Below are 25,803 nucleotides of genomic sequence, written 5' to 3'. Positions count from 1 at the left end.
AATAGTTGGAATTTTGGAACCAGCTTGACAGCTTCTCTTTTTTTGTTCTTGTGGACCATCACGGTGACAATCACAGTGTCAAAGCACCCTACCTGTACAGCACTGAGGGGTCTCTGGAACCACGGGGCCCACAGCACATACTACATATGCTACTAGGACAAACCACCACTTCATGACTCTTGGGTTGCCAGCTGATGACTGTCATCCAGTGGGAAAAGGGTGGGGGACATAGGAGGACATATTACATCTCTCTATGAACTACAGTGATTCCTACATCATTTCCAGTGAGTGATGCTACATCATTTCCAATTCCCCCTCCCCCAAAATGACATCATGCTGTATGCAATGCAAGGGGTGCCTAGGGCCTCCCAAAGCCTGGAACCAGCCCTGCTCTTATCCTCCCAAAAGTATTTGTTTTTACTATTGGCACTCCACCAGGTATAACTCAGTTTATCATCCAGAGTGTGCCTGGAAGGCAAGAGTGAGTGGGACGATAGGAAGATCTATTGTAAACTTGTTTGTCTGGCTGTCTGAGAGCCAGTATTCTGAGAACTGACAAAAAAAATTCCAGGCATAAAGAACTAATTCAGAAATAAACAACACTTAGGGGGGAAAAAACACCAAAAACAGTATATTGCATTACTCAAAATTGTTGTATGGGAAGATGTGCTGACAATGTAAATGCCAGCATGCTGTAGTGGTTAAGAGTGGTGGCATCTAGTCTGAAGAACCTGGACCCATTCTGCACACTGGATAATGCACTTTTAATGCACTTTAAAAGTAGATTATCCTGTTCTGCACAGGAAAATCAAGCTGCAAAAGCACATTGAAAGTACATTATCCAATGTGTGCAGAGTGGGCCCTGGTTTCATTTCCCACTCCTCCACATGCAGCCAACTGGGTGACCTTGGGCCAGTCACAGTTCTATTAGAGCTGTTTTTGTAGAACAGTTCTTATAGAGCTCTTTCAGTCCTACCTACCTCACAGAGTGCCTGTTGTAGGGAGAGGAAGGCAAAGTTGTTCATAAACTGCTTTGGTAGAGAAAAATGGGGTATAAAAACTAACTCTTCTTCTTCTACTTACCTCATCTTGAAGAGTGTTATATGTACAGGCCCTATGGATGGCAGGTCTCCCACTATAGCAGGAGGCCTCCTGGCATCCAGGCTTGTTGCCAATTGATGCATAGTTGAAGATGCACCAGCATTGTGCCAAAGAGCTTATGTAACATGGTTAAAATCTGAAGTGACACGGGGATGTTCTAGCATTTTACAAACACCCTATGGTAAATCCTGGCATGTATAAAGTGGTCACTTCAGATTTGACCCAGAAGTGAAGTCAGAAATGCTGGTGATTCGGGGCCTGTCCCCAAATTCCTTCCAGGGGTTGCTGGCTGCAGCCTGGTAAGCAATATGCTGAACTTCGTGTTTGATCACGACTATTGATATAAATGGCAGCTGCGACCTCATCTTGTGTCTCTCTGTTGCCCCCAGCTTTCCCTTTAACAGGCCCAACTAAAAGGAGGGAGGATATTGGGAGAGTCCCTGAACGTTCCAACTCTTCTTACCACAGGCAGCACATTTAAAAATAGAATGACAGCCCTCCTTCCTTTTTCATAGCAAATTGTTCTGAAGGATGAAGTCATGCCTGGACGTCTCCAGTGCCTCAGTGGGCAGTTTCCAACAGAGTGTACCGAAGCAAAGACTGCAGGAGTAAAGGGGGTTGTGTGGGTTTTGCAAGTGATGTCTGGGAGGGCAAAGCAAGCAAATCAATGGCAAATCAAAATCAAGGGCAAATCAAAAGCAAATCAAGGGGGAGTGGGAAAGGAGGCTTTACAGATCTTTGGATTTAAGATGAGAGGCAGTTTGCTTTTCAAAGGGCTGGGATATATATATATATATATATATATATATATATATATATATATATATATATATATATATATATATATATATATATATATATATATGATTGACCTTTCTGCATTTTTCATCTTGTAAGATTTTTTAAAAAATAAAGGGGAAAAGCATTGTATTTGTCATGTGCTTTAAGCTTTTGAGAAAGCCCTGTTTTGTTGTTTTGTAGGGACCCTGTGTAATTTTGCTGTATTTTGACAGTTGGTGACCTTTGACCTCCCCATTCCAGGCTGAGAGAGGTTGAAAAGAGCTTTCACGGAGCGCTTGGGTTCACGGTCCTTTGGAGACAGGCTATAACCATCCTTTCCTCCCCTTTCAGCCCATATATAGCAATTTGCTTTTAATCTATATATTGCTCTGGTGGAACAGAGAACAGATCAAAGGCCTTTCTTACATATGTTTGAAAAATGCACATCCGCATTGCAGCAAAAGGAGGACGGTATGGAAATCAATAATATCACATTCAAACAGCCTGGGCGACTTTGACTTCAAAGTTACTTCAGTGTGTGTTCTCAATTTCAAAAGAAAATGGAAAGGGAAGGAAGGGGGGGGGAGAAAGGAAGGGAAGAGGAGAGAAAAATGAGGAAAGGGTGCCCAGTTTCTCTGTCCTTCATTCTTTTTGCAACCTAGCTGAGTTCTAGAGTGTTCTTTTATGGCTTTGTGAAGGAGACCCTGCTGTGCCATGTCTTGGAGGCAGGCTTATTAATTGCCTGCACCTGTGACTGTTACCAAAGATGAGGTTACGGGAGTTGTGAACTGCCTACCACTTCCCTCCTTTATGATTCACACTTTTGTGAGAGGAAGCAGGAAGGGGACAGCACATAAAGGACAGCCATTCTCGAAAGGTGTTTCACTTCTGGCTCATTTAAGCAGGGAAATGTCAAATCCCCTTATCAAGCGTGTGGATAAAAGTTTCTTGTGACATTCCATCTTTTCTAGGCCCAAAGTAGCACTAGCATTTCTGAAGTAAATCTGAGAGGGCAAAAACTGATCCTAAAACTGAATAAATTACAGGTAAGAATAAGCCATTAACTCAAATATTTCCAGTTATTGGTCACAATTTAAATGTGTGGAGAGAAAGTTGCTATCAATTGCTAGCATAGTCCAACAAGCATTTGTTAGACTGCAGGTGACTAGTAGGCCTGATTCTGAGTTTTCAATGTGGATTAATTTTGTTAATTATATTTGATGTAGGTCTTTCCTCTGCCCCTTCCCCAAGAACCTCAAGGCTCTATAAACAGCAGGCCCAGACAATTTCCTATGCAGGCAATGACAAAATGCAGCTACAGGGATGTGTGACATCAATGAACCTGTGACTGTTAATACAAATTGGCCCAGTCATTGTAAAACTGTGTGTGTCTGTGTGTGTGTGTTAGGGTTGTCAGAGTCTAGCGACTGGCAAGAGGGTTTATGGCAGGACGGTTTAGGGCAGCTCAAGAAGGATATTGACAAGTTAGAATGTGTTCAGAGGATGGTTGAGGGGTTGAAATCCAAGCCTTACGAGGAGAAGTTGAGTGAGTTGGGTATTTGTAGCTTGAAGAAGAAGAAGGCAAGGGGTGATGTGATCGTTGTGTTTAATTACGTAAGAGGTAGACATGTTGAAGAGGGGCCAACTTGTTTACTGCAGTTTTAGAGACAAGAACTAGGAACAATGGATTCAAATTATGGGAAAGGAGGTTCCAGTTAAACTTCTATAACTTGCTCTATGCGGGCCTACTCTTGTCCTTGACCCAGAAATTGCAGCTGGTGCAAAATGCAGCTGCTAGGGTCCTCACAGGAACATCTTGGAAGACCCACATCCAGCCTGTGCTGAGGCAGCCTGTGCTGCATTGGTTGCCAGTTGCAGCCCGGATCATTCAAGGTTCAAGGTGTTAACTAAGGTCATCCATGGTCTGGGCCCCACATATCTGTGGGACTACCTGCCTCCTTATGCCCCCCACAAGGCTTTGTGTTCTGTGGGTATGAATCTGTTGGAGGTCCCGGGCCGGATGGAGGTTCGCCTGGTCTCGACCAGGGCCAGGGCCTTTTTGGTGCTGGCCACTTCCTGTTGGAATGAATTCCCAGAAGAGCTAAGGGCCCTGTTGGAGTTCTTGCAGTTCCACAGGGCCTGTAAAATGGAGCCCTTCCACCAGGTTTTTGGTTGAGGCCAGGGCAAAGAATATCAGGGCTCCTCAAGCTCCCCATAGGAATATCTCCCCAGGGCCTTAGTATTAGAAGGTCTGTTGAGCCAGTGGGAGGAGGGAGCTGTTGTTTTTTTCCTGCCTTCAATGGGGGTTGTAACTGGGGAATTTTAATGATTGTTTTATGGGTTTTTATTGTTTAAGGTTGTTAACCATCACAAGCTATTTTGGGAGTAGCATTATAGAAATCAAAATAATAAATAAACAAATTAGAAAGCCATTTCTGGTGGTGAGGGCTGTTTGTAGATGGAATCTGCTGACTCAGAGATTGGTGGGTTTTTTTCTTCATTGGAGGTTTTTAGGAGGACATTGGATGAGTACCTGTCAGGAGTGTGTTATTTAAGTCCCCAGTAAGGTGGATAACTGGACTGGATGGCCTTCTCTGGTCTCTTCCAGCTCTGTGTGATTCTGTGACATTGTGTGTATGCAGGCATGATGACCTTACTTCCAGTAAAAGACCAGAAATTATGCTGGGTAGCTCTAGGGTTTCGTTAAAACAAACCATCTAATTCATCACTTAACATTACAGGGTTTTATTTGGGGGAGGGAGGAGGCATTCAATTTGCCTTCGTTTCTGTTGGCAAGTGAATGAAACCATACAAGAAAGGAATAAGTTTCCCTAGCCTCTTTATTCTATATGTATAAAGCAAAACTGGCCTCCCTCACATCCAATTCAATCTCTTCCAGGAGGCAAGGCTAATGGAAGCCAGCCAGTGAACCTGTTCCCTCCCAGCTGCTTGAACTATCGAGTGGTCGCTGTAGTCTGCAGTTGGAGGCCCCCGTGGCTTTCAGGCTGGTGTGTGGAGGACTAATGCAAAGGATACCTGCCCCATGTGAGCAATTTATAAAGCTGAAATGAAATAAAACCTGAGGCTTGCTTGTGATTTATTTTACTCCTGAAATGGTGGGTTATGTAAGTGTAAGGAAAGGCCTGGAGCTGAAATTTGAATATGAAGCATAGCTAAGAATTGTTTTCAGCCTGTATAATACAAAGCTGGTGTACCAACCATTTCCTCACACCCCATACCTTTTATGGAATAGTGGGTTCAATAAGGTGTGGAGTTACTCGTAGAGTGAAACATCAGCTCTTTATTAAGTTCACACCACCCACATTTATATACAGTCCAGGGTTCCTGCCAGAGCCTGTGATTGGCCCTCTGAGGATTCCCCAGGTTCAAACTGACTGGTCCATTTAAACGATCCAGTAGCAGGACAGATCCTGTGTGCTGCCCAATGCAATTACAATTCCCCGATGTCTGAATCACGGTTCCCGCTCTGCGGTTCCGTTAAGGCTTGTACACAACACCTTTGATTGCTAACGGAGGCTGCGCTGTTACTTTCCTTGTCGTGGTTGTGCGGAATGAGCCTAACACTGCATGCTTCATAGGCACCAGAACTCTTCTGCATGGGGGCTGTAAGTAATGTTGCCCTAGCCTTGTTGAATTCACCCACCAGATTGCTAGTGATGCATGATTTGTTCTTTAGGGCAGGCCTTGTTCCACTTTCCTGATCTATGGAAATATGGATAATTCATAGATTTTATGAAGTGTGTGTAATTATAGGATTAACTGGTAAGTCCTTGGCTTCTGCATATTTAACCATTGTGAGGAAAAGGGCAGAATGAGTGACGGAGATGATCTTGTTTGTCTCAGCAGAAGAAAGGGTAGAAAATTAATTTAGTGTCTGTAGCAGAGCATGCGCAAGATCGGTCAGGTGTATGCTTGCAGGAAGTTCATGGGATTCAGAAGATGCTTCTGATCTCTCAGCCTAAGCAATCATGCAAAAAGTTGTTCCTTGTTCTTGTGGCCTGGTTTCTTTATTCTGATCCTCCTTTCTGTTATCTTCAGTAGCTTTGGAGTGGAACATGCATGGGAGGAGGAAGTACAGCTGCAAGGCAAGAAACCTCTGCTGTGGATTTAAGTTTGTTTTAATTGGTCCTGGAACAGCAAGAGGAGCCTGATTGACACATGGCATGTGCTCTCTGGCAAAGACCTCAGAACAAAAGACCTCAGATCAGCGCCAACTAAACTCAAAGAAAGACTCAGCTCGGTTCAGCCGGACATTGCTCTTGCAGTTATTATGAAGTCTTGAATTTCAGTAGCTACTATGCTACATGAGGTTCCTGAAATCCTCCTGGAGATGTTTCCCTCAGCACCTGCCTGTCCGTCCTCCCTCCCTCCCTCCCTCCCAAAGATCTGTTATTAATTTAAAGCCGCAGAGCATTTTGCCCAGTGCAGTTTAGCAGTAGTGGTAAAATGACTTGGCATCTGAATTCATGATTATGTTTGGATTCGGTTCTTTGGAAAGACATCTTAGAAAACATCCTATTGTTTCCTTGTAATTTATCTAGTCAGTTTTCCTTGGTTTAATTCTAAACTACTTCATATGTTTTCAGATTTTACTTCTGCATCATTCATGGTAATGTAAGAGAGTATACTGTCCAATTCAGCTTCTGTGTCAGATGTAAATTGGGTGGCAGATTTTGGCAATCATGCAGATGAGAAAGTAGACTACTGTTCAAGGACCCTCATGCCCCAACAGATTAATTGGCTTCAAAGAACTTCTTGACGTCTAGTTCTTTCCCAGTCATAATCATCCACAATTTTGTTCTGTCTTAAGAAATTATTTTCCTCATCTAAGATTCCCCATTTCAACCCCACCCCCCTGCACCCATAACAAAGGCCTCCCTCCACCTCTGTGAATTTAGGCAGATTGTGAGCGGGTGGGCAGAAGGGATTGTGTCAGTGCTTGGTACTTGTGGCCCTTCCTTGCATGCCCAGGGAAATGCCGATTGCCACTTTGGGGTTGTGAGGCAAATTTCCTCCAGACTAGACTGGCCAGGGATAATGGTGTTTTTTTTTGGGGGGGGGTGCATCATCTGGGCATGGAAATGGGGTTCACTGTGGTGATTATCCTGCATTCTGCAAAAGGTTGCACTAGATGACCCTGGAGATACCTTCCAACTCTATGATTCTCCCTATTTTATGTCATCTCCAGTTTGGGGTAGCTGTGGATGGCACAAAAGGGCAAGGGGATGGCGAGGGAGTTTCAAATGGTATTTTATCGTGATTTTATAATTGTATAATGTTATTGACTGTTTTATTGTTATGGACTCCATAAGTAAACTGGTAGAAATTATCTTCGATTTAGTGTGGGGAATATCCAGGGAATATCCACTGTTCCAGTGGAATATCCACTGTTACTTCTACAGTGGAATGTTCCAGTGGAATATCCACTGTTACTTCTACAGTATTTTAATGTCTGTGCTTCAGACTATTTGGACTGGTACGGATTAGAACTTCACAGCCACCATTTAAACCACGACGCTGGCCCAGAAACTCTTGGTCCAGAAACAATGAGCCAATCTCTTTTGAAAAGTGAGTGTATGCACCTTTGTGAACAATGTCTGTATCATGACTAGATTACTACCTAGAGAGGTTTAGACTATCAGCTGCTCTGAATATCTGCACTGATGAAGGACAACTCTGTTTTGTCTGTTCCTGGAGAACAGTGGTTTCAGATACCTTTGTAGGGTATTTTCCATTTAACTCACATGGTTGTGTCTGCTGTCAACAAGCTATGCAAAGTAATAACAACCGCATGCCCTAATATTTTTTCTAAATAATTTTATGAATCATCTTGTACAGTGCAGGTTTATTGCCTGTATATAAAAGCTCTCTAGTTCTGCATAGTTTTGAGGAAAGCCAGAAGAATGGGAGACTTCCTGACGTCCTCAGGCAGTCATTCCACAAAGTGGAGGGCCACGACAGAAAGGCATGTGTAGAGGCAGCTGTTGTTTTTGCCCATTTGTAGGCTGGCACCTGCAGAAGACCCTGGCATTATTTTAAAATACCATCGTCCAAGCATCGTCCACTATAGCACCAGAGCCAATTTAAGGATTTTCAGGGTCCCAATATCTAAGGGACCTTCACACTAATGTGGCTTGTGTCCCACACACATGCTCAATGAGCACTGTGCATGCTCAGTCACTAACAGAGCATGCATATCACCCTGTTTTTGTTCTTGCGGTCCACAAGCCACATAAGTATGAAGTCTCCCTGACAATCACAGTGTGAAGGCCCCCTAACTGTACAGGACCACAGAGCCCCTGGAACTGTGGGGCCCATAGCATATGCTGCATGTGCTACTAGGATAAACTGCTTCTGAGTCACAGTTCTTGTAGAGCTCTATCTGCTGTGACTCGATGGCATTTTCAATTCCCTGGTGTTTCAAGTTAATACTCCAGATTCAGATTCAGAGTACCTTTATTGGCATAAAATTGCAAAGCATAAAAGTAGTATTTCGTCGCCCGTTAGCTAATTATCTGAAGAAATTGAAATTCAGCCATGTTAATGAGAAACACTGGATTAAAATGATACTAAATGTGAGGGACACAGCAACTATTATAAAAGTAGCAAAGTTTTTACTGGCAATTTTAAATTAAAATCTGTTACGATAGATTTTACATCTGAAACTGTTTGAAATTTTCATTTTATGCTTTGCAATTTTATGCCAATAAAGGTACTCTGAATCTGAATCCAAGTTAATACTTATGCATTGCTTCACTTATGTTTTTGGATTTCTCATTGATTCTATGACCCTAATTCTATTGTGCTGTTCATTGCATGTCCCTTCTGTTGATTACATTGATGCACTCTGTGTAATTCGCCTGGAGTCCAAGTGAGAAAGACTATTAAATAAGTAAACACTTGATGATGATATGATGATGATGATGATGATGAATACAAGTTAGCAGCTACCCCTACAAATTTCTATGAGACAGAAGGTATAGATTGCTTTAATTAATAATGATGACCTGGTTTGACCGCAGCATGTGAATTTTGCTTTTCAAGCAACCAAACAGGAGGGCAGAGCAGCTATGCCTCCGTTCCACCCTGTCCTTTGGTTTGTTTTGCTTAGAAACTATTTTGTCATGACTCTGTTGTACTTTAAGAACAATTGGGGGGGGGGAGTGTGTCTGATTAAAAATAAAAGCCATCTTGACAAAAGAATTCCAGAAAAGCAACAGGTGCTTAAAATTCTGTAAAACAATGCTCCTCAGAACAAACAGGATGCCCTTAAAATGGCTGGGTGTAATGGGGCCAAAGTGTTGACAAAGTGGAAGACAGGCTACAGGTGCTGCCTGACTGGTGTATCCTGTCGTTGCTACTTTTAGTTTTCTTTGCACAAAAATGCTGTCTTATCATCAAAATTCCAAATGAATTAGGTGTTCCCATTGCTTTGCTTTCTGTACATATATTAGACATAATATATTATCAATAAACGAACAGCTTTTAAAGTTCAAGAATGTGAATCCAATAAAGGAATCTCATATTGTCTTGGTTCTGTGCCTCAAGTTACTTTCTGAGTCATGTTTGGAAATAGTTTAAGATGGAGGATGTAAACATGGCTGCATCTAATGTTCAATTGTTTTGTGAGGAACCCTCAGGGGATTTTTTAAAATGTGATTATATTTATTTATTTATTATTATATTTATATACCGCCCTCCCTGAGGGCTCAGGGCGGTTTACAGTAAACAGGAAAAGATACAGATAACATATAGTAACAGGTGATAACAGTAATAACATTATAACAATAATAACATGATCATAACAATAACATTAGAAAATAGAAATTGCAAGAGCCTGAGGACCCAGTGGGTGAGGCCGATTAGTGTCAGACGTAGTGGGGGGGGGGGCTTGGGGACCAATTGGAAGCAATGGTTTGGGTCGACCTCAACCAAATGTCTGGCGGAGGAGCTCCCTTTTGCAGGTCCTGTGGAACTGTTTAGGTTCTGTCAGGGCCCTGATCTCCTCTGGGAGCTTGTTCCATCAGTGGGGGCCAGAATGGAGAAAGCTCTGGCCCTGGTTGAGGTCAAGTGGGCTTCCTTGGGGCCAGGAACCACCAGGAGGTTGGAAGTAGTAGAGCACAAGGCTCTTTGAGGAGTGTAGGTGGAGAGGCGGTCCTTCAGGTATACTGGGCCCAGACCGCGTATGGCCTTAAATGTGCCATTGAGAATTTTTGAAATGCCATTCTGTTTTTCTTAGAAAAGCCTTGTTCCTGAGTCAGGATCTTTAACAATGAAATAAATTAATATCATAAAATTTAACGCTGTGATTGCATCAATCTGTAATAAAGAAAACCCTTGAGAATAAAGAGAAATTGGAAATACCCACATTTCTGTGCACTGATGATGATCAATTGAGTCGGACTCTTGGGGATCCTATGGCTCAACTGTTGCTATGATTTTTGATCTTGAACCTCTTCTGTTAGTTTTGTAATATTATAGCTGGTGAAAATTTTGATTGTATCTAACACCTGTGTTCTTTGTAGGCCTAGTTTCTTTTACAACTGATCAATCCTAGCACAATTATTTTCTCCACTGAGTTGGATTGCATGATATGGCCAAAGTCAGTGAGCCGGATCTTGTGACTTTGCCTTCCAGTTATATATTTATTTTTATTTTATTTATTAGATTTATTACCCGTCGCTTTCGTGAAACTTCTTGAGGTAGGTTACAGAATAAAATCCCCACATCACATAAGACATTAAAACATTAACATTACAAAATAATAGCTCTGGCAGCAAGAAGAAAAATCAAACTCATTTCACATCCCCCCCTCCCTGTCAGCCTCTACTCACACTAGTAGGTTTTATGCAATGTAATATTTCCTTGTTTGTGACTTTTGCTGTCCATGGAATGTGCAGAAGCCTTCTGCAACACAAGAGTTCAAATTAATGGATTTTCCTCTTGTCCAATTTTTTCATTGTCCAACTTTCACAGCCATAAGTGACTATTGGAAATATGATAGACTGAACTAATCTGTGCATTAACCTCTTATTTACCAGTGATTACACAGTGTATCAAAATAATTTAAAATCTGGTTTTTAAAATCTAGCTAAAGTCAATAGCTAATTAAACAAATACTAGGATTGGGATTTATGGTGTGCATAACTTTCAAATTTCTCTATAAGAAGCTCAAGTACTATAAGGTGATTTCCAGAAGTGAAGAAGTCATTTTGAAAAAAAGCTTCCTGACTTTCACAGAAAAACAAACATTTGACTCAGAATAATTCTAGGCATTAATTGGAACTCCCTCCCTTATTATTTGAATGGAAAGAATGGGTCTCTATAGAAATGAGCTGTGAGCTTCTTTTTAATTTGGGAATTATATTTTAATAATGCCCATTTTAATAATGCCCATTGAAATGGCAGGCAATTAATTTCATGGTGAAAATATATATTTTGGGGGGTGGACTCTATGGCATTGGATCCCCCAATGTCCCTGTTCTCCTTGGGCTCCATCGCCAAATCTCCCTCGCCCCCCTACAGTCACCTCCTGCAGGGGGTCGCCTATGGCCATGGCTGGGGGGGGGGGGCTGGAGGAAGCTCCTCCAGCTGGGTCCCTGCTGGGCTTTGGCGCCAAAGTTGGGATCACAGCAAAAAACAGGTTGAGAACCACTGCGGTAGAGGGAAAGTAGTATTATCACGGTAAGATCTTTGATTCTTGTTTCGTCGTTAAACAAGGAAATCTTGTAGCATTTGTAAGGAAATACTTAAGAAAAATTTTAGGTCGCTGAAAAATCTATAACATTCTAGCTGACTACATACATGAATATACTTTGCCAGATTCCATATGTGTGTGTGGATAGGTTTTTTTTTCAGGCTGAGGTTGGGAAATTCCATCAATGTTATGGTTCCACAGATAGCTCTGAGACCCCATACTTATTGTACTTCGATAATCTGTGTCATGGAAAGGTAGGACATTTAAATTCACCATTTTCTTCTGATTCTTGTACTAGTGCCTCTGCCCTGGCCTCATAGCCTGCCTTTAGCTGCTCTATTTCCTTAGAGGTGCTCTAGAGAATTAGTTCCTCCTGGAAGAATTTGTTCAGTCTCATAAAGTCACAGGGTCATTTCCCTTTAGGATGTTAGCTCCTTTAGATTGTAGAACTAAATCACCTTCTCTTGAGAGGCATTTTTGTACAGAAAGCAGCAAGGCAGCAGTCTTTCCTTCCCAGAAACAATACAGTACAGGAGTCAGAGACAAAATAACATTTGAGTCCAGTAGCACTATTCAGACCAAGCAAGTTTCATCCTGGGTATAAGCCTTAGTGTGCATGCTTACTTCTTTAGATGCATTGAAACAGAAGTCGCCAACTATTACATATATGTGAGGAGGTTGTTGCCAGGAAGGGCTAATTAGATTCAAGATGCACCCGCCATTGAGCAGTAGATGTAGTGAAAAATGGATGAAGGCAATTGGTAATACCTGTGCAATAATTCTTGCTACAGAAGCTTACTCTCTTAGCCAACCATCACCACTTTTCTGGGTCAAAGAGATTTTAGGCTAGGACTAGGGGTGTTCTCTGTAGCCAAGTCTGCTATCCAGAATATTAGCCCAACCCCCGGGAATTCGGTTTAAAAGAGAACAATCTGTTTCTGGGCTCATTTCACCAGTGTATCGTGAATACATGGACTGCTTTGTGTTCCAGCAGGTTTTTCAGGCTCATTATGGAGTGACTTAAAACTCAGGAATCGCAACACTTCTGTATGAACAGTAGGAGTCCGATAATTTTACTTCAATCATGTGGTTTAATATCTGAATTAAATCTAGTCAGACTGTAAAATCAATCTTGTAATTATTCTAACTGCATGACATAGCAGCATGATGCCTAATTCTACCCTTTCCTTATCCTGACCCTGATGTTCTTGTGTTCTTTTACCAGCACTGGAGCAACAACAAGTGTTGTCAGGACACTGGTAAGCTTGGCTAGATGTAATGGATGAAGAGGAGATCAATTTAGATATGTTGGTATTATTTTTGATGGGCAGTGAAATATTTTATTTGGTCCTAAAGACAGCTGTAGCAATTAATGTTCTGACTTACTGTTATAGTAACTAGATAAAAACAAATGTTTTAGAGTAAAGAGATAGTCTAAAAAAGACCCTATATTTGACATGAATCTGGATCTTATAAACCAGGGGTAGTCAACCTATGGTCCTCCAGATGTCCATGGACTACAATTCCCATGAGCCCATGTCAGTGTTTGCTGGCAGGGGCTAATGGGAATTGTAGTCCATGAACATATGGAGGACCACAGGTTGACTACCCCTGTTATAAACCATATAGAAGCCACAGGTGTTGCTGCCATTGTTCTTGGCTCATTTTATCCAAATAGAGAATTCTGCATCTGTAAACGGGCATCAAAAGTAATCAATTATTTCCTTCCCCCCCCCCTTTACTGCCTCCTTTTCTTTAAAAAAAATGTACTGGAACACTGCCACCAGCTATGATGAACTGGAGTCATCTTTTAAAGTCAGAGGGTGATCAGCAACATGAAAATCAACCAGCACCTCCATTCAGCATTTGAAATTGGCCTTCTTTAAAAAGGGTAAGGGAGAGAGAAAAGTCTGTGTGCATGCATGTGTGCGCACGCAGGGGAAGACCCTAAACATCAAGGAAATCAGAACCATGCCATGTAAAATTGTAACAGCTGTTTCTGTTTTCATTGACTGTTTCTTTTGGATTCATTTCTCCAGCAACTTCATGTGACCGAGAAGGCATGCAGCATAACATCTGTGTGGAGAAGTCCTGGGGCCAGGAGCGGAGAGGAAGAGGGTGTGGTGATTAGGAAGGTTTGCAGGGGATACATCAAAGTACAGCTTCTTAATGTATTACAGGAACCCAGGAAATTCAGTTCAGATGTTTTCATTTTTTTTTAAATCTGAATAAATTAGAGACTTGGGATTTATGATCTCAGGTCAGTTCACCATTCCACAGAGTCCACCAGTAGCTGATAGGAAGCTTGATGCTTTTCTTCAGAGGACAGGACACCCACTTTCCAGCCTTGAAAGAGAAGCCTTTAGCTCTTTGATTTACTTTTCCCTCCCTAAAATTCTTCAAAGGAACTTAGATGGTCAGCTTCCCACACATGCTTACCCTTGCAAACCCAAGCAGGCCATATACTAATTAAAGTCTTCTCACTTGTCTTCAAAAGAAGGCAGGGAGGTTATTATTGCTAGGACATTTGTGGTACTTTAGTCATGCAGGAATGGTGGTGGTAGAGACGCTAATGTTAAGGATATTTGAAAGCACTATGGCAAGGGGCTCTGAACCATTTGAAAAAGGAAGACGGGACAATATTTTAATTTCACTAGCTAGTGCAGCTAAAATGAATTTCCAGTTCTTGATAAACAACAATCAGAGCATTGGTGCGGAGGATCGGGAATGGGGTTTTAAATGTTGTTCCCCCTCATTCCTTTCTATCTGCCTAACAGGAAAATGGAAACTGTGAGATTATTCTAATGTGGTTTCAACAAACTGACATGGCCAAACTTTGACCTCCTCGAGGCAGGAGGCGAGCCAATGCATTTGTGTCTTTTCACTGTTTGTCTAGTGAACTGGTCATGGAAGTTCCATGTTGAGTTGCTCAGATGAGCTATAGACATTATTTTTTTGGAGACTAATCTTGATCTGTGGTTGCAGTGATCTTTGAAGATAAGCTGTCTCTCTCTTTTTCACACAGACATTCACCACACGGGCGGTGCTGTGCTGGGCTGCCACTGAGTGTTTGCAACGGGGCAGTTTGCCCCACTGCTTACTGTGTTCCTATGGAGGACCGTTTTTAGCAGTGCGCTATGTCCCAGATTTATTCCTCTGGATGAGGCAGGTGGGGCAGAAAGGTTCCCCTGCATGGGGGCTGGCGGCGGGGCCCATCTTTTTTCTGTTTAGGAACATGGTAGCAATATTGTTCCTAAACAAACAAACAAAAAAATGCCCCAGGCTGCTTGGCAGCACTGTGCAGCATCATAGAGTCAGCCAGGGCATTTTTTGTCCCTTCCGGGATGCCACGGTCAGGGGAGGAGCCGGGCCTGGATGGCCCAACTCTTCCCCTACCACATGGGCCTGTCCTGATTAATGCCCCGTTGCCACCTAGGGCAAAATAAGGGATCCTGATATATCCGCATTCCCTTGCTGCAGGGCAATAGAGGGCCAGAGTCAGGCCATGCCTGGGATGGGCCCAGTTTACCACTGATGTTATGCAGAACTGGTAATTAGCCCCACCATTGGAAAAGTGGTAAGGCAGGACTAATTCCCAGTGCGAGTCCCAGAGGCTCAGATCCTGTGCTGACTTATCTGTCTCTGAGCATTTTTTTTTAACCAGAGGGGAGGCCTTGGGCCACTGAGTGCACACTCCTGGGCCTGGTCTATGCCTTTGCCTCCTCTCCTTTTAGGGTGCTTTGGGAGATGATGGTGAGTCTGGATGCCGACCCAGGGTAGTCCATGACAGAAGCAAATAATTAAAGAATTCTGATTTTTTTTGTATCCTGTTTATACTTTTCTTCAATTTTTAAAAAACTTTCAGATTATAGTAACTTCTCCTATTGAATTTATTGACTGTTTCACACTTTACAGGAAGCATATTTACTAAACCTTTCATCTGAGAACTGAAATATCTGGAACAGCTTTGCTGTATAATATAAAAAGCTAAGGCGGGGCTAGTTTGATCTTTGGACCATCAGCTCTCTCTCTCTCTGCTCAGCTGATGCTATCCAATCCGATTGCTTGGAGCAGCCTATCACCCCAGGCTCTCTGTTTCTGTGAAGAATCAAACCCTCACAGTCCTTTATTTGTTTGTACAGCACTTCTAAGCTTTTAAAAAGTGTAATCCATCATAGCAACCTAAGCAACATTTCTGAGGAGTTTTAAAACCATGCAAGGCACAGTAGAAAAGAGTAAGAGTTCAGTAGCACATTAAGGACAAATGAAATTTGTGTCAGGGGATGAGCTTCCATGAGCCACTGCTTCAGATACCCTGATACCTTTGCCAACAAAAGGCCAAGGGTCCATAGCACAGGGGCTATCCTAACCAAGAGCACTGGCCCAATGACCACTGCTTCCCATCACTTTGTGGCTTTGAGCAAACCACCAAAACTACAGTAGCAGACTCAGCTGAGATTAGTACACCTTTTGCAGGTGAGAAAATATGCTGAATCAGTTTACAGCTGATGAACTCTAGAGCAATTCCAGGCATGTTACTATATGCCAGGGAAGATGCTTAAAGGTTACAGAGGACCTGCAGAAGAAGTAGAAAACATGTGATGGTTGTAATGCTTGTTCTGATGCCAGTAAATTGTAGCATAGACTTCTTAAAGTGCCATCCTAATCCAAAAACCAGCCAAGTTTAGCTTCCAAGATCTGACGAGACAGGGCTATCCCCTGCTGCCTTCATTTCCTGCTTAAACTTTACCTGACAGTTTATCCTATAAGGTTTTAAGGGCAGTTAATGATCAACAGGACCAAAGTCAATTCTTTAAAATGTACATTATTGAACACATTAGATGGTGCCAATATTCCATGTTAACATTTCCCACCATTAATAGCCAATCAATAAAGGGGTGAACATAAAATATTTTGAAAAGTTAATCAGCTATTAATAAGGCATGCAGCAGGCAAAGATAGAAGCGGTTTATTATCTCCGGGGAAGCAAAAAGTAATCCATTTTATTGTATAGTGGAGTGTTCATTCGGCTATGGAGTGAGAGCTATATGTTAAAGGAATAATACAGCTGAATCCCCTCCCCCTCATTTTTAATCAAAAAGAAATGATTCAAAGACACAAAGCAGTTTCCTGCTGTTTATGGAATGGATTATGCTGCTGACCTAGGAAAAATCAAACTGGTTTGTGTTGTCATGTTCTAGATCTCGCTTTCCTTTCTGGTGATAATATAGAGTTAATTGGGTTTAAAGCCTGTTAAATCTATTCCATTTCTCTGTAGTGACTGCACCAGGCAGGTCAAACGTTCAGAGGCAGCATGCTTAATGCAAGCTTTATATAAGCCGTTGGGTAGCCATAAAATGTAAATCTCTCCAGTCAGCTATTATTCAAATTACTTTTTATTTGCTAAATGGCAACGGCTTCTTAGATCCCTGTGTGCTGTGACTTGCATGTAGCCTTTTCTTTCAAATCTATGTAAAGTGTACATTAAAAAAACAACAACACAATTATTGGGAAAAGCCAAGTCATAAGCTCATTTCAAAGTTTATTTCTAAAATTTGAACATTCCCTTGGCTAGACCAGCTACTTTCAAATAATCAAATCAATAATGACATTCTTTCTTAATGTGGAAAGGCCTCTGCTTATTCTTCTGTAAAATACTTTGTTTTGCTCATAATGTGGCTATTACTATTGGTTACCAGTGAAAGGATCAATTATAATTTCTAGCTAGGGCAGAAAGGATTAAAACACACACACACACCCTAATATACCTCCAGGCTTTTTAGAGGTTACTCATACAATGATTTTCACTTCATGCTAGACAAGTGAGTTACCTCCAAGCATTTTGGCAATAGCCTGTTGCTATTGGGAAAAACCATGTCTACTCCCTTCCCTCAACAATCTCTGCTTAGACTCATGACCTGTTGCCTTAAGATCAACCTTGCTATGCATCTCATTCACACTGACTCCTTTACTCCTTCTCCTAGCACATGTCTTTTGTGTTAGGAGCATTCCAAAGTCCTGACTATGTGATTTGTGCCATATTTAGCTAATGACATTGTCAGTCAGTCAACCCTGTGGTTGTTATATAGCATGTGGGGCTTGGCTATACCATTCACATGCTATGAGCTTGGCCCGGAATATTTCTACTTTGATCACATTAGAAGAAGAAGAAATGTTCGTTTTTATACCCCATTTTTCACTGCCTGAAGGAGTCTCAAAGTGGCTTACAATTGCCCTCCCTTTCCTCTCCCCGCAACAGACACCCTATGAGGAAGGTGAGGCTGAGATAGCCCTGATATTACTGCTCGGGCAGAAAAGCTTTGTCAGTGCTGTGGTGAGTCCAAGGTTACCCAGCTAGCTACATACAGAGGAGCGGGGTATCAAACCCAGCTCACCAGATTAAAAGCTGCCACTCTTAACCACTACACCATGCTGGGTACTAACTATAATTTCTCCTGCACAGGGGGTTAACCAGACATTTTGGTCCTATTGCTGCTCCCAAAATTATAATTGACTTCAGATGTATTGGCCCAACAACAGATTATGAACATAAGAGTTGAGTTCTAGGTTAGAAGTCTTTATTTGTTCTTTCAAAAATAACATAGTATTTTCCTTCAGCTTGCCAAGCAGTGGCTCAAAAATGCCTAATTAAAGACATTTCATTTCCATAGGTTGATTCTTAGTCCAGCACTATTGCCAGACTTTGAACAAGTAATAGCATTGTCTATAGGAGAAAGTTCTACCAGGTGAGCTAACATTTAAAGGAAATTCCCTCATGGAAGCAGTGTTGCTGGTGTTAACTTTTTGCTGGAGACCAAGGCAGTCTCTGCTGCCAAAATCTGTGTCAGTCAACTTTGTTAGACTTATCCAATTACACACAACTTACATGTCCATAGAGTCCATGACCTTGTCAGTGTATTTTTCTGTACTTGTGATACGTTTAATGCTAAAAATGGCTAAGAAAAAGAAATAAACATAAATCTGGGTCCTGCAGGCAGTGCATACTACTGAGAAGTCTAGAATGACAAAATAGTAATCTTGGAAGCAAGTCTCATGTATTTTGTTCTGTATTTTTTCCATTAATATGCCCATACTTTTGTCTCATGATGAACCTGGCCTCAGCGTATGGATCTGAGAAAACCTGCACAATGGCCCAAGGGGAGATGTTTCTGCAAGCCTGAGGGAACACTTGGGATTGTAGGAAAATCTTTAAAAAATTAAAAATGTGTGTTTTTAAACCCTGAAAGGGAAAATGCCCGCAGAAATCTTATGAAACTTCTTGGGGTTTTCAGACTAAACTCAGTCCTAGATCCCTCCAGAAAATTAGAGCTGCATAGTAACAGATCATTTTGAAACTATGCAGTTATTAATTACCTTGGTGGATGAGCCATAGATCCAGGCTCACAGTGCTTTGAGATTCAAAAGAAAGAATCTTTACTGAATGGTAATTTACAGAAATATTTCATATCAATCTGTTTCAGTCTCCTTATTGAAGCAGAGTATAAAAGCTTAAAAGATAGTTACAAAGGAAACACATTGAAAGCCCCAATGGCTGGCTCAACCAGACTACATTCCTACATCTGCAAATAGAGAGAGAAGAAAGCTTTCACGGAGGACCTTGTTCCTAGCTTCTTCGGAGGACGCACACACACTGATCAGCTCTTTCTTTTCCTGTTTTTTAATTTTTTTGGACATAACTAGAACAATGAGAAAAGTTTCTTTGGGCAGTAATCATATGATCACAATACTTGTTGGTTCAAATTATTCAAAACTGACCATTCTAGACCTCTCTGTTTAGTTAATACTTCAAGTCAGAAGTTGTCGGTCTCTTTGTGAAGTGTTTCTCAAAGCTAATAATATTTTTATTTTATTTATTATTTATTATTTGGTTTATAGACTATCCTCTCTGCAAACAGACCCTTGTATTGTTGTTTTATAAACTTGGTATTGTTTGTAGTGGCCTAGGGCAGGCTTTTCTCAACCACAGTTTCATGAAACCTTGGGGTTTCTTGATGGCCCTGGAAGAGTTTCCTGAATGGGTGGGAGTTAATTAATTTTTTATATATTACTTAAATGTGTTAAACACTTATTCAGTGATATGACCATATATGGCCATGTCAATCTGCTTCCCTTCTTCCAGAATGGCCAATGATGGGCTTGGAGGGAGTGGGAAAGGGAGGGGCCCCAGGCGGACATATACACAGCTATGCTTCACAACCGTATTCTGCAAGATCACGCCACTTCTGGGGATTTGTGAAGCCTTAAAGAATGCTTCAGTCATTTCTCAATGGTAAAAAAGTTGAGAAAGGCTGGCCTATGCCTTTATACAAATAAATTAATTCATATTTACTAATTTACTAAATTATTGACTTTACTAATATAATATTTATGTTATTGTTCTAAAATCTGTGGATGCTTTATTGAATGAAGTCATTGTTATGGGGGTCATTCACTATGTGAGCAGTGGACACGGGTATATCCAGAAGGCAATTTGGAACTGTTATCACCTGGCAATCATAAGTGCTATGTTTAGTCCAGAGGACTTCAAGGAAAGGAAAGGAGAGAATGCTAGGGACAGAAGGTATCAGTGGTTGTATTTCTTTGTGATAATGGCCTGTATTTCTTGTGATAATGTGACGGCTTAGGGTATGGGCCTGGCTGCAGTCTTTCAGTCTAGTCTTACATAAAAATGCAGCCATCTGGAATAAACTTCTGGACTCCAGCAATATATTCCAGAGGCTTTCGGGACAGGTATGTTTTTCAGAACACATTGAGACATAAATCAAGTATAACACACTTCTAGGAAAAAGGGGATCTTGTCAAAGAAAATTTTAACTTGTCAAGAATATACTCCCCCCCCCCCCCGATCAGATGCATTAGACTACTAAGATGAATGTGAAATGAAAATGCATTATGGTATGAGAAATGTATGCATGTTGCAAGTACATTAAGGAAAGACTTTGTGATTTATTTGTGCTAATTTATGTTAAAGTGCTAAAAATAAATTTAAGGCTAAACTTGAGATGGACTTCTGTAAAAAAATTAAATTATAAACCGGCCCTCTCTTAAATCAATTTAGTTAATTCTCATAGGTACGGAAGCACCTAGAAGGAATAACGTGGTCTTGAGCAAGCTGACACCTCCCACCTGCCCCCTATGTATAAAAGGCCCCTGCCTCTGGACACCGAACCTGGTAGGGCATCAAGGTATCAAATTCTTTCCCCACTCCATCCATGCCTGCCAGCCTTATAGTACATACAGACTGTTGAATAGATGTTCTTCCATTCCTCTTCTATTTCTAAACAGAGAAGCAGTATAGAGCTTTGATAAATAACATAAACCATTGTATAATGTGCCAAAAATAATCTTGTATTCCTTTAATTCTCCCCCAAGTAAAATCGACCTAGGTGCTTTTCTGAGGAGTTCTGGAATGAGGACCAATCCTGGGGTTCGTGGGTCCCACTTAAAAGCTCAAATTCAAGGATCTTCAGTTGAAACTGATCTAACTAACAGATGTTTCAGTGAGCCTGGCTAAGGATCAGGGATTTATAATCGGCTCCCCACTGGCTTCTCTGCTCTCCTGCTCTGAGCTGCAGTAAAGTTTTCTATGTGCCCACTTGGATTTTTTCAAGCTGTTAAAATTTATGTTTGTTTGTACAATACGAGCAGTGTTAAATTTGCACACTCTACCTTAGTTTATAGAAAGCTCCCTGTTTTGTGTTGTACTGCCGGGAATGAGACTAAACCCTATTCTGCATTTGATGTGGAAGAAGGGGAGCTATTTAACCTGACTGCTGAGCTGCCTATATTGGCTCCCATTCTCCTTTCTTGCAGAATTGTGGCAACATGTTAACTGATTTGGCCCTCTGTGGCAGCTGGGCAGGAGTGATATTTCAGATCACATAAGGGGCACAAAGCTTTTCATTTAGGCCAGGAAACTCCAAACCGTCTTCTTTTCAGCACTGCTTGATGTGGGGAGGGGGGGGGGGGAGAGCTGGGCGATGGGGTAGAATGTAATGTTTTAAATCTGTTTCATTCCATTCGTTTCTTAAGAAGTACTTTTTGTTCTTTATGGCCACTACCTGTTTGCAAAGGTGGAAAAAACTGTTTTGTTATGCCACTTGCTTGTATATGTGTCCTGTAAGGGAACCTTCATATTTGGAGGTATGCATATTTGCATACTATGGAGGAACATTTGCCAGTGATATCTGGAATCTGGAAATCAGATGTAATTGTAATGGGATATTTCCAGGCCCCACCTGATGCAGGAGTGGTTCAAGAATTTGTGGGGCCCATAGCAGGGCCCTTGCAGAGTACAATTAAGGCAGGAACAGCCAGACTGGAGTTGGAGGGAACCCCCACAGTGGAAAGGGGTGTCACTCCAAGTGTACTTAAATAGTGAAGGGTGGGGAGGCGAGATACTATGGCCCTGATCCATTGGGAGGCACTATGCGGGGTCCCTGGAAGCATGGGACCTGTAGCACATGCTATATGTGCTACATTGATAACCGGCCCTGACCTAATGGTTGGCAACGCTACCTGGAGAACACTTTTTAGCCTTCCTCTGTTTTGGTGTTCCCAAGAAAATAACTGCTCCCGCTGCTTACATTCCTTCTTCCTGTTGGGAAGGTGAGGTAGCATCTTGTCAAGTGCGCTGTGATTTCTTCAGGCTAAACAGATGTTGGAATAGCGTGCAAAAGTTTTGAGCATCTAGTTATTGATAATGTTTCTCATATGTGAGGCCATACCATGGGCTTCTGAGGAAATAGGACAAATAAAGATTTAAAAAATAAAAGGAGAAAGCAAGTCAGAGCAAGTATAATAGCATTTGTCAACATTATTGGCTTACTTCCATCGTCACACAGCAGTACACAAAAGCAGCTTAGCCTCACAGGCTCGGCAAAGGGAAGAATGGAGTTCTCCAAATATCTAGATTCCTTGGAATCTAGGGCAGAATAGGTTCCCCAACACCTGGCCTCCTCACACTGCTCCTTTCCCCCAGCCCGAGTATTCCTCCCTCCTGCAATGCTCTCTGGCTTGACATACCTTCCCATCCTTACTCAAGTTATTGACATGTTTGCTAACTGCATTTTGCTTGAATGCTTAGAACAGTATATAAACAGTCAGACTATAACATAGTATAATTCTTTAATTATTTTACACACCTTGAGAGAAGGAGGGAGTTCTAGGATTCTGAGAATATTCATTTTCACTGGATGCATTGATTTGGAAAACCGATGCTAAAGTTCAGTGTTATGGCTCATTCCATCAGTTTTCATTGGATTTTTAAGGCATATGAAAGAGTTCCAGAAAATGGGAGATATTTGCTGTGCAGAGTGCATCATTCGTGAGAAAGGCATGTGTCACAATCTGGTTTAGGAAATTCTTTGCTATGCCGCCTGAAGGAATTGGCGGCTGCACTGTGCTTATATCATCCAGGAGTACATCGTACCATATGCAGTTGACACAACTGGCCTGTGTAAGGATTGTAACATTTCCTTCTGACCAGTTCTAGGGCATCATTAGTTCTTGACACTGTTTCTTGTTACTACTTCTATTACCTCAGGTCTCCCGTGAATTACAGTGGGCCTACAATATTAGTAACACAAAGCACAAGCAAAACAAACATGGAGAAAGATGTCTGAATTGCCAAAATGACAGTAATTAAAAAAAAAAAACTAAGCATATTACCTCACAAATCTTCTCCCTGTGTCCACAGTGGTTCAAAGGATAAGACAAATGTAAGCCTTGTCTGAAAAAGGAAAGGGAAGGAAAGATATTATGACTTGGAATGTAGAAACCAGTGTCTATTCCCCCAAATCTGGTTTTAATATACGAGAGGAAAAATCAAGATCAGTATAATATCCTTGTTCTGCTAATTTTGCTTTTATATTGTAAAGAGGGGGGAAAATCCCGTCATGACATGTACACCACATCAAATTTGCTAAGTGTGCTCATTCAGCTCTTTTTTTATCTCCATGAATTTCTTTTGTGTATTCTGCTTTCATGGCCTCAAAGCAGTTTTGCTTACAAAATGGTGCACATACCGTATGGATAAAGATGGTCTTTTCTATCCATAATGTTAATCTAATGAAGTATCTTCACAATATACTCACAGATTCAGGACATTCTTTCTCTGTGAAGCAGATAACCCCTCCAAGACAGAGGTCCTCTGGCTGGTTAGAAGGAGGCAGGATCAGGAAGTGCGCTTACCCTTCCTGGTAAGGAAGTGCAGCTTATGGCTGTAAGGAATTTGGGGGTGATCTTTGGAGGCTCAGATTATAAGAGTAGCCCAAGTGCCCTTGTGTGCCAAACAGGGCTACTAGTGCCCTACCTGTCCCCAGAACTCTTGGCCACCGCGATCCATGCTAGATCCAGGCTAGATTTCTGTAACTTGCTCTATGCAGGCCTTCCCTTATCTCTGACCCAGGAATTGCAATTGATCCAGATGATCACGAAGTCATCTTGGAGAGACCATATCCAGCTGGTGCTGAGGCATTGGTTACTGGTTAGCTTCTGGATCAGGTTTAAGGCTTTGGTTCTTACCTTCAAGGCAATTCATGGTCTGGGCCCTGCATATCTATAGGACCACTTATCTCCTTATGTCCCCTGCAGAGCCCTTTGCTCTGTGGGTTTAAATCTGTTGGTTGTCCCCGGCCCCCAGGAGGTATGCCTGGCTTTGACTAGGGCCAGGGCCTTTTTGGTCCTGGCCTTAACCTAGTGAAACGAGCTCCTGGAAGAACTGGGAGCCCTGACTGAGCTAGTACAGTTCCTCAGGGCCTATAAGACATCTTCCACCAGGCTTTTGGTTGAGACCAGGCCAGGAAGATCGGTTCCCTCCCTGTATGAGCCCATGTGTCAGACATCTGGGCAGCAGTTTTGCCCCCCCCCCCCCCAGGGCAATGGTGTGGGGTTGCTGACAAGTAGGGACAGGTGGAGGATGCAGATGGGATTGTTTGCTGCCAGTATTGTATTTGTACTTTTATGTGGGTTTTATAATCTTACTGTCCAGGCAGGGTCCGGGAGTGGTGATCAATAAGAACAGATATAATTAAATTATTTATTTATATTTATATTTATTTATTTGAACTTGTAAGCCACCCTATCTATCGAAGCAGACTCAGGGCAGTGGACAACAAACAGTAATACAACTGAGTCACATTAAAAGCATTCTAAAACCATTCTAAAATTTCACCCATAGGTATAGCCTGAACCCTGAGTGGGGTGTGATACAGGAGGGAGGCCAACCTGATGTTAATAGGGAAGTTAACAATCTAATGCTGCTCCTTGCATACTTTGCATGCGGTGTATTGAAGTGGTGCAAGTATTTTGAAAGAGTATTTTAGATAAAAAGAGTCATGTTAGATCATCATACATTCTTTCTCAGTGACTTGTACTCACAAAGAAGGAACGTAAGTCCTATGCTGTCACCAGAATCTAATATTTAGATGTATGCCCCCTAAGATTTCATTAAGCCACTGATAGATTAATTTAGGACGGATTTAGCTATCTAGCGGTCATTAATCCATCCCGTGGTAATAGATTCCATAAGTTAATGATGCATTGTGTGAAGAAGTGCCCAGTTCAGTCTTCAACCCACAGCTTCATTTAAGGAAGCAGCCAGAACTATTGTCACTTTCTTGTTCAAGTCAGAGAGAACAATTATTAGCACATGGATTTTGGAAAAACTGCCTGTCCGGTGTGAGCCCTGTCAGAAGCTTTGGAAATGACAGCCTCTCAGCTGCTAACCCTGTTAATTCTCTCTCTCTCTCTCTCTCTCTCTCTCTCTCTCTCTCTCTCTCTCTCTCTCTCTCTCTCTCTCTTCCTTTTTTCCAGCACACCCCCTTTTAAACTGAGCTTTGATGTCTTGCTGATCTGTGAAACACTATATGGAACTTCAGTTCCATATGTCTCGGTAAGCTGTTCGCATGACATTTGGATGTACCCTGAAAGTTATAAGATAATCTCTTTCAAAATTTTTGTAAAGTTTGTAACAGCTTCATATGGCACATACCAAATGTGCCGGTTGTGCTAACAAAGAAAACGTGGTCTCTTTTCTCGTAAATAATCATTCACGGAGCACGTGGGCCAAGGTTGTTGACAACCTCCAGTGAGAGATAAGAAAAGGCAAAAGAGCAATAGATAGTTGGATATATATTTTATCTATTAAAAAGGGATTCATGGGCGGATGGCTTTTTGGCAGC

The 25,803-nt window shown here is 41.8% G+C and overlaps 1 long non-coding RNA gene across 9 annotated transcripts in view; it reads left to right on the top strand.

Annotated features, from left to right (window-relative positions):
• Nucleotides 1–25,803, top strand: part of LOC143845043 (uncharacterized) — a 622,217-nt gene that overhangs the window by 471,160 nt on the left and 125,254 nt on the right. For 4 of the 9 annotated variants that reach the window (XR_013234233.1, XR_013234230.1, XR_013234237.1 and 1 more), the window contains one exon: nt 25,436–25,514. The exons of 2 other annotated variants lie outside the window; for them this stretch is intronic. This is a non-coding gene — a long non-coding RNA (uncharacterized LOC143845043). Of the gene's footprint in view, nt 1–2,852; nt 4,242–4,780; nt 4,927–5,940; nt 9,499–25,435; nt 25,515–25,803 lie in introns of those variants that run through there. 3 more of the 9 variants (XR_013234239.1, XR_013234240.1, XR_013234241.1) reach the window with 3 other exon arrangements.

The sequence above is a fragment of the Paroedura picta genome, chromosome 9 (genome assembly GCF_049243985.1).
Source record: "Paroedura picta isolate Pp20150507F chromosome 9, Ppicta_v3.0, whole genome shotgun sequence".
Classification (NCBI taxonomy): Eukaryota; Metazoa; Chordata; class Lepidosauria; order Squamata; family Gekkonidae; genus Paroedura; species Paroedura picta.
The sequence above is the reverse complement of the archived record's forward strand: the minus strand, read 5'-3'. Positions and strand labels throughout refer to the sequence as shown.